The following is a 9,151-nucleotide window of genomic DNA, read 5'->3' as shown; positions in this document are numbered from 1 at the left end:
AACCAATTTCTTAATGAATGCTCAGCATAATTATGTTAAGTGTTATTTTGATTTTTCTTCCCATTGAAGTTGAAAAGTTTCATTGTTATAAACACTTATTTGAAATAAATACTGAACATTTTTTTGCATTCATCCATTATCTGAAAAAAAAGAAACTTTTTTCTTTTTTTTTAAAAAGGTTTTTAAAAACTTGAGAAACAAATGCTCAGATATTTAGTAACTGACTTCTGCTTATGGCTTCATTAAACCTTTTCTTTCTTATTCTTGCTTAAATATTATTGAAGAAAATTTCAATTAATTTTGAAGTCCAGTACTTGAAAGTGGTAGCATACATATTAATTTGTTTATACAATTAAATAAGAAATATATTCATCAATATAAAAATAAATGAGAAATCTGCTGGATTCCAATATAAAACCAACTAGTAAAATCATAATAATGCTTAAATAGGTTATAGCAATGACTGCAGGAGGATGCTTAGACAACTGGTATAAATTGACAAAGAAAGGGAAAACATTTATTCCAATAGATCATAGAATCATAGAATGGTTTGGGTTGGAAGGGACCTCAAAGACCATCTAGTTCCAACCCCCCTGCCATGGGCAGGGACACCCTCCACTAGACCAGGTTGCCCAAAGCCCCATCCAACCTGGCCTTCAACACTTCCAGGGATGGGGCATCCACAGCTTCTCTGGGCAACCTGTTCCAGTGCCTCACCACCCTCACAGTAAAGAATTTCTTTCTAACATCTAATCTAAATTGACCCTCCTTCAGCTTAAACCCATTACCCCCTGTCACTACAGGCCCTGATAAACAGTCCCTCTCCAGCTTTCCTGTAGGCCCCTTCAGGTACTGGAAGGCCGCAATTAGATCTCCCTGGAGCCTTCTCTTCTCCAGGCTGAACAACCCCAACTCTCTCAGCCTGTCCTCATAGGAGAGGTGCTCCAGCCTTCTGATCAGCTTCGCGGCCCTCCTCTGGACTCACTCCAACAGCTCCATGTCTGTCTTGTACTGGGGCCCCCAGAGCTGGACGCAGTACTCCAGGTGGGGTCTCACAAGAGCGGAGTAGAGGGGCAGGATCACCTCCCTTGACCTGCTGGTCACGCTTCTTGTGATGCAGCCCAGGACACGGTTGGCTTTCTGGGCTGCAAGTGCCCACTGCTGGCTCATGTTGAGCTTCTCATCAATCAACACCCCCAAGTCCTTCTCCTCAGGGCTGCTCTCAATCCACTCATCACCCTAATATTTTTCCTTATGACTTTAAAAGAGAAGTATGTCCAGAGTTTAAATCAGGTATTTACTTTGATATACTGTGGTTTTAATATGTTTAGTACTATAATTATACCTTCTCCCTATATATAGCAACATATAAAAAATTCTAGGAAGCACATTCATATATACTATTGCATTAAATATTAAGAGCTTTGAAATAGACAGTGGTGTTAGCTGTATTTAACTATTTCATTTTTACAGGACTTCACAGAATGTATTGAAAGTAGCCTCATCAAGCTGTTGCAGCTTTTAGAACATTGAAATGTTTTGGTTTTGGTTGGTTTTGGTTTGTTGGTTTTTTTTTTTTTTTTCAGAAGTACAAATAACAGTTGTTTTCTAGGAGCTGGATTCATGAAAGATCGTGATTAAAAAGGACTGAAGGTATTGACATACCCAGATGAAGCATTTACCAAGGGAACTGAAATTCAAAATAGGACTTAGAATTCCCTCTATCTAGAAGAGAAAAGATTAGATGCAGGAGAATAGGATTCACAGTACATCATTTATGGTGACTGGGGGAAACCGCCCCTAAAATGTGAAAGGCATATCCAAGACCAGCATTGGACTCTTCCCCTTCTCCCATATACCCCCGATTAAGCATATAACTGACAGATTAAATTTCAGTGAAATAAGAACATAGAAACTCCATCATCTGCACTTAATAATGTATTTAAATTCAGATAGAACCATAGAATCATTTAGGTTGAAAAGACCTTTAAGATCATTGAATCCAACCATAATATAGTATCTCTCTTTCACTTGACAGTAAAGTGTTGCTGCCCCCTCGCATGCCTACATAATCACCTAGTGCTTAGGGCAGTTGCTGTGGACAAGGGAAGTTTTGGTTCTAGGAGGATATGTTTAAACCCTTTTCCCAGAAGTGCTCTGGCCACTAAACTGTAAAAAGATTACCGTGATCAGTGATAAGCACATGTTTACATACTACACGTAACAGACACTGCTAGTCTAAGGGGCGTTAGGTGTTTCGGACCTTTGGAGAGTATAATCCTAATTCATTTTTTGTTACAGTTCTTCTACAGGAATAAAGGAGAAATATTTGGAAAGCCGCAGCCACTCAATTTCCACTTTTTTAACAGTCACCTAGAGCTTGTTCTGGCAGTGCATGGGCAGTTTGCAGTGTCATCTGACCATGCTCCCTGCCATCTGCATGATTTCCTAATGCCAAGCAGTACTGCATGCAGCCAGCTATGCTGGCTCTAGTCCATGTGAGGATTCCTGCACTGTAAGGGGAGTAGAGCACAGCAATTTCAGGTGCAGGATGCCTTTTGCACGGATACAGAAAAAGGACTAGTGAGGGACTGGATTTGTCCATAGCAGTAGGTTAAAATCAAGGGGCTAGTGGTCACCTTTCATTTCTCAATCAGGACTTCATCCTTACCTGTTTGGAAGACTCTTTTCTAGGACTTGACATTTTCTCCTTCAAGTCCTTGATTTTAGGTGCACTGTGACTTGGTTACTGTGCAGTTGTTGGACTCACTGCTTTACCTTTCAGGATGAAACATAAATGAATCACAGTTGTTGCATTTGAAGATTTTTAAAAAATATAATACCATTCATTACGTTTGAAATAATTTGTTACCCTGCTTTTGAAATCTACCCATTATTAATGTTTAAAAAGTGAGTAATTTCAATACATTTAAAGAGATTATTTTTTGGTATTCACTATGTATCATAATTTTTCTAATATAGTGTTTTTCAATGAGACAGCTCAACAGTCTTTACAAGCATCCTTTTGTACAAAAAAAGTTGTATGACCAGTATGATCACATAGCTGATCACTGATGATGCTGACAATGGAAAGGTTTCTTGACTCAGCTTTGTGCAATAACTACTGGATTGCTTTACTTGTATTTGTTACAAAGCTTAGACATGAAATAAACTTATCTTTCTTGTGAGTAAAAAACCCAGAGAAATGTTTAATAAATCACATTGTGATTTCTATTTTCTTGCCTGAAGCAACTTGCTATCTGCACTGTTTAAAGGTTTAGACATTTTCTCCTTTTCCTGCTGAGGGTACTTAGCTAGCAGTACGTAGAGGGTTGTGGGAATCTTCCAGAAATCTCCTTCTTACCACCGGGTCACAGACAAATCCTGAAAAACTTTAATGTTAAACTTCCTGTAAAGCAGTACATGTTAAACTAGCTTTTTTTTTTTTTTTCCCCTTAAAATCAGTAAAGAATTTAGCTAGTGTCTACCCAAGCCATGCATGTATAATTTGGCTGTCCTTTGATTTAAACTATGATTATAATGATAATTCAGTTACTGTTGCCAAAATACATGTCAACCTGTTGGATTAACACTGTAATACTTGCATTTAGGTATCACGTGCTTGTAAAATTGCCTTTCACTTGAGAAGCTCTATGTGCTTTGCACATTGAGCACTGTTGCTGCCAGACTCTGCATGGAAAATGGAAGTTCTGAAGAACTTGTTTCTAGATATTAAAAATAATGATACTTTTTCCTGTAAATCACTCTGAAAATAAGGCACTTTAGGAATAATAGGTAAGGAAAGAGAAGGGTATCTCAATCTATGCTATTGTTATCATTACACTATATTCCTGTCTTAAGCAGAATTAAAGAAAAATACCAGTACAGCTTCGTAATTTAATGCCATTATGTCACTTTTTGTAGTTTAGAATTTAAGCCACAGTCTAGATGACAAATAAAAATGAGTTTGGGAGCCTTAATTCCTAGGTGAGTATAATACAAAACAATCAGCCAATTTTGTAGGTCATAAAATTGCTGTTCATGTAAAATTGCACTATATGCATTGGAAAAATCTGTGACCATACAGCTAATTATTAACTTCTATGTTCATTTAATTCATAAGTCTTAAAAAAGATAAAAAAGTGGGGTCCAGTTCTTTAAGATGGAACCAGGCTATAAATTGCCTGTAACATTAAATTCTTGCAAACATTCTCTGCTTGATAAGGTATAAAAGAAAATTAGCATATTCTTCCTCCCCTGAAGTCTAATTCAAATTATTTTAGAACTGGTTTAACTTCTGACAGCTGAAATGCATACATTAGCTAGCTAGAGCCATCTGCAAGGCAAACACATTCTTACCTCATATGTTTCTAATTGGAACGTGTTGTCTTTCAGGCACCATCAGATGCCATGCTATGGCTGGTAATGAATTCTGGAATCATGTACATCCCTGAGGATTTATAATCTGCATGAATTAAGGACAGGCTTTTGTGCATTTCAGTTGTTTTCACACTTTGATTGTATGACTAAACAATATTTCTTGGGTAGCAACCTAATCATATGAAGAGTTAATACCCCCAAACTAGGGATTATTTTAGGGAGATTGGGATTACATAGGACTCTTTAAAGGATTATCTTCCACTTTTTACTGAACAGGATGGTCACCTAGATTTTTATGTCAATATCTAACATCCTTTATTTTATACATGTAATACAGTGAGGCTACATGAGATTTCCCTTCTGCTCAGTCTGAATTTCATTCTCCAGCTCAGAAACAGGGCAGTATATTACACGATTAGCATTTTCATACTCATTTTTTGTGATAGAGTAAAAAGGGTTTTAAATAATTAATTTTTAAGGCTTGTATCAATATCAAATGACTTACCATGATCTTTTTATTGCTGGCATTTACTCTTTTTGCTTCATCGTCTTATTTGAGGAAAAAAGATTACACGTGGAGTATATTTTAAGTGATTGCCTGATTACATTTTAATGCCTTACCAGAAATGTAGAAATATTTCAACTGAATGTTGAAAATGTTTGATGGAAAATGAAATAGATTATTATTAAAATGACATCTAGTGAAGAGTCAGAATAGAGTTACTGCAGTTTTCTCATCCTAAAAACAAACCGATACAGTATCATAGTGATATGTATTACTTACATGACATCAATCTAGACATCATGGGAACAGTTTTATTTCATTTGTAAATTAGTATTGAGATGTCGAGGGCATGAAGTTGTTCCAAATTTTGTGAAGTAGAACGGACATTAAAAATGTGGCTGACGGAAGGCAGCATTGCTGATGGGTGCCAGAGGAGTATCTGGTTAGGATATGCTGTAGTACTGAGGTCTAGAATATTTTTCAAACTCAAAACCTACTTAATTAAGTACACACAGGCTACTGACTGCTGCTACAATATTAAAGTGCTAACATATATTTGAAATTTCAAATAATCCTGTGGGGCTTTTTTCAGTTATAACACTTTTCATGTATCATGAGCAATCCCGAATGAAGGAGCATGCTTTCCCACCCAAGGATGAACGTGTAAATGCCTTATGCCTCTGAGAGCCCTTATGAAACCAGGTCCAGGCAGGCTGAGACAGGACCTCGACGGCTTTCATCTTCACAAATATGATGAGCAAATGTGTTTATAAGCCACTGTTCGGTTCCTGTTCTCATTTCCTACCAGCCTTGGACAAAGCTGAGGGAATAGTCAGCTGTTTTCTAGGCAGTGGTCATTAAAATAGCTTTGTGCTGTTAACACTGACTGGCCTTTGTCTAGGCCAGGCTGAAAGACATCCAGTACCTGCCAGTGCTACCCAGTACGCCTATCCAGTACCTCCCTGGCAGTGGCTGCTTTGCTGTACTTTGCTTATCTGCTACTCTACACCTTTGTGGTTGGTTTCTTGCAGGAACCAATCGTGATCTGGCTCCTGGAATCCTTTATGGAGAACTTCAATACAGGGAACCAGAAGCCACTTTGAAAAGATCTTCGGGTTTTGTTTGCATCTAGTGCTACAAAGTGTTTTGTGCACTTTGACAGGGTATAAGTTTTCCTTCTGTTTATGTGTGCCACAATTTTTGTTAAAGGCTGTAAAATAAATTAGGTCACAGATTCTTACCTGGGTATAAGTGCAGAGTTTCAGGGGGGTATGTCATGCCTCAGCACATCAACTGATTGAAATGGAAGAGCAGCCCCAAAGGGCAAAAAGTAATGAAAAATAATAGCACAACATCTTGTCTCCTTTGGGTAGAATTCAGCAGTCACAGGTCAAGCAAAAGACCTTAAGAAAACTGGCAATATTCAGGAATACTTTAACGAAGAAGAAAAGGAAAATCAGTATCTACCACCAGATGCCCTGGATAACTCCCAAGGACTTGCATGGGACACCTGTGCATTAGAGGACAAAAGTTGATCCTAAAGTGGCAGTGGAGACTGTATACCCAAATATTTAGAGTGCGCCCTGCGCTGCATTCAAAGGGCAAGGAAAGCTATTTGGTCTCCTACATAACTCTGTCCTGCTCAGAGCCTTTCCCTGAGAAGTGAGCCCTGACCTTTTTGTTCTACAGTGTCAATATGCTGACTTACCCAGAAGCATTCCTCGGATCAAATTTGTCAGCTTATTCAGTACGTTTTCTCCAGTGTGTATCAGAGATTAAGTTTTTCCTGTAGGATCTGTCTATAGTAACATCATTTTAGTGAAAACACAATATGGAATTACACATACCTTCAGTCTTCTTTTAGGAACTTTTTTTTTTTTAATAAGAAATCACTCTGTAAAAATATAATCAAGTGAAAAGTGAAATGTCTTAAATTAAAGATTACATTTTACAGTTAAACTTCCACAAGATAGCAATTTCAAATAGGATTCCATTTTAATGCCTTACTGGAAATGTAGAAATATTCCAACTGAAGAAAATGTTTGATGGAAAATGAAATAGATTATTATTATTTTTAACTAAGTAATTTTATCAAGTTCATTTTGATAGTATGTATTTGCCAGGATTACATCACAGCAACAAAGAAATCCTAATTTATCTCAGACACTAGAGGTTTAATTTACTTTCAGTCATAGGGTAACCAAATGTAAGTAAATATAAAATTGGAACTTGCTTGTGCCACAAGAAATTCTGAAAAGTCTTTTCAGAAATTCTGTCAGAATATCTTTTACAGTAATGGAAAAAGTTTGTAAGACAAAAATCCAGTTGCACATATATACAAGAAACTAGATCTTTACAATGATGGCTCCCATTGATTCTGCTGGGATCTGGATCACTGCCAAAGTCTATCATAAATAGTATCAGGCTTTGACTCCCAACATAAGAAATCCTAAAGAACCTGTTTTGGAGAAAAGTGTGCTTCAGTTCTGCATCAGGTCCCTTTAGAAGGAAGACCTGATGTTGGGAATGCCACACTGAGGCACTCAAAATTAGGAGGTGATTTTCGAAATTTGAATTCAAACCTTTACTTGTAAAAAACCAGATTTTAGACTTTAAATTTAAATAATAATAAAAAGTTTAAGTAATAAATTCTGAATATCTTTCTGACAATAAGATGAGTCATACTGGAATAATACAACTAGATTTCTTGTGATCCTTTCATTGGTGCTCTTCTGAACTTTACCATTAGAAGACTGCAACAAGCAGAGATTTCAGTAAGTAGGAGGAAAGATAACACCTTAAAGTTTGAATTGCTACCCAAAGAGAGATTGGTTGTATTGAGTCAAGATATCAGTGAGAGAAAAAACAATTATAATGAATTGTTCCAGCCAGAGAATTACAGATATGTATAGAAAAGAACAGAAATGGACATAAATGTGGGCCAAGTTCTTCCAGCATTGTACTGCCTTGTGCTATTAAGGGAAACCGTGATGTCCTATTCAGAACTTTCTGGTTTATTTGCCCTGGTCAGTCTTGTGTGATGACTTCCCAGACTCACTCATACATGAGATGTTCCAGTGCCTTAATCATCTTAGTGGTCCTTCGCTGGACTCTCTCTATTAGCTCTGTATTTCTGTTGTAGAGGGGAGCCCAGAACTGGACACAGCGTTCCAGATGTGGCCTCACCAGTGCTGAGCAGAGGGGAAGGATAGCATCCCTCAACCTGCTGGTGACACTCCACTTAATGCAGCCCAGGATACCATTAGCCTTGACGCAAGGGTGCACTGCTGGTTCATATTCAACTCGGTGTCCACCAGGCCCCCCAGGTTCTTTTCTGCAGAGCTGCTTTCTAGCTGGGTGACCTCCAGCATAAATTGGGGCACGAGGCTGTTGCCAGGTGCAAGACTTTGCACTTCTCCTTGTTGAACTGCTTGAGATTCCTTTCAGTCCATTTCTCCAGCCTGTCGAGGTCCCACTGGACGGCAGCACAACCCGCTGGTGTATCAGTCACTCCTCCCAGTTTTGTCCTCGGCAACTTGCTGAGGGTATGCTTTGCCCCATCATCCAGATCATGAATGAAGATGATGAACAGGATAGGACCCCGTTTTGACCCCTGGGGTACACCACTAGTTATGTGCCTCCAGGTAGACATTGTGCCACCATTCAAAACCCTCTCAGCTTGGCTGTTCAGCCAGTTTTAAATCCACCTCACTGTCTGCTATTACTGTCTGTCTTAGCACTTCTGCTAAATAAAGGCTATCTCTAAGGAAAGCTGCTTGTCTTGCTCCATGGCTAGCCCAGAGCATTCCACAGCGTATCTTGCCTCCTTCCTCTCAGCATCTGCCTGGGTGTGACGCTGAACACCAGCAGAATGCTTTCGATGTCCTACCTTCATTTCTTCTGTCTGCCTGTGACTCTCCTTGTACAGACCTGGAATTCAAGGGAACTGTGCATCCCACAGTTAGGAAGTGGTCGGGTTTGCAAGGACAAAAGATGCTGAAAACACATCCACAAAAGTAACACTACATGCCTCCAAGACAGTTACTTGTCACGTGATAGCTGCAACAGCTACTCTTCCTCCTAGAGGTACATGTTATCAGCACTATTGTTCTCTAAAAATGACAAAATAAACCTACACTCTGCTTCTTCATCATCCTTTCCTATCAGCAACTGTGGTAATGCTGTTGTTGACATATGGTAAATATTTCAGGGGTGTGTGTGTAGTGTTACTGGTAAAGGCTTAACTTAGATCTCAGCTTCTCTGGG

Source organism: Grus americana, chromosome Z (genome assembly GCF_028858705.1).
Source record: "Grus americana isolate bGruAme1 chromosome Z, bGruAme1.mat, whole genome shotgun sequence".
In the NCBI taxonomy this organism is placed as follows: Eukaryota; Metazoa; Chordata; class Aves; order Gruiformes; family Gruidae; genus Grus; species Grus americana.
The sequence above is the reverse complement of the archived record's forward strand: the minus strand, read 5'-3'. Positions refer to the sequence as shown.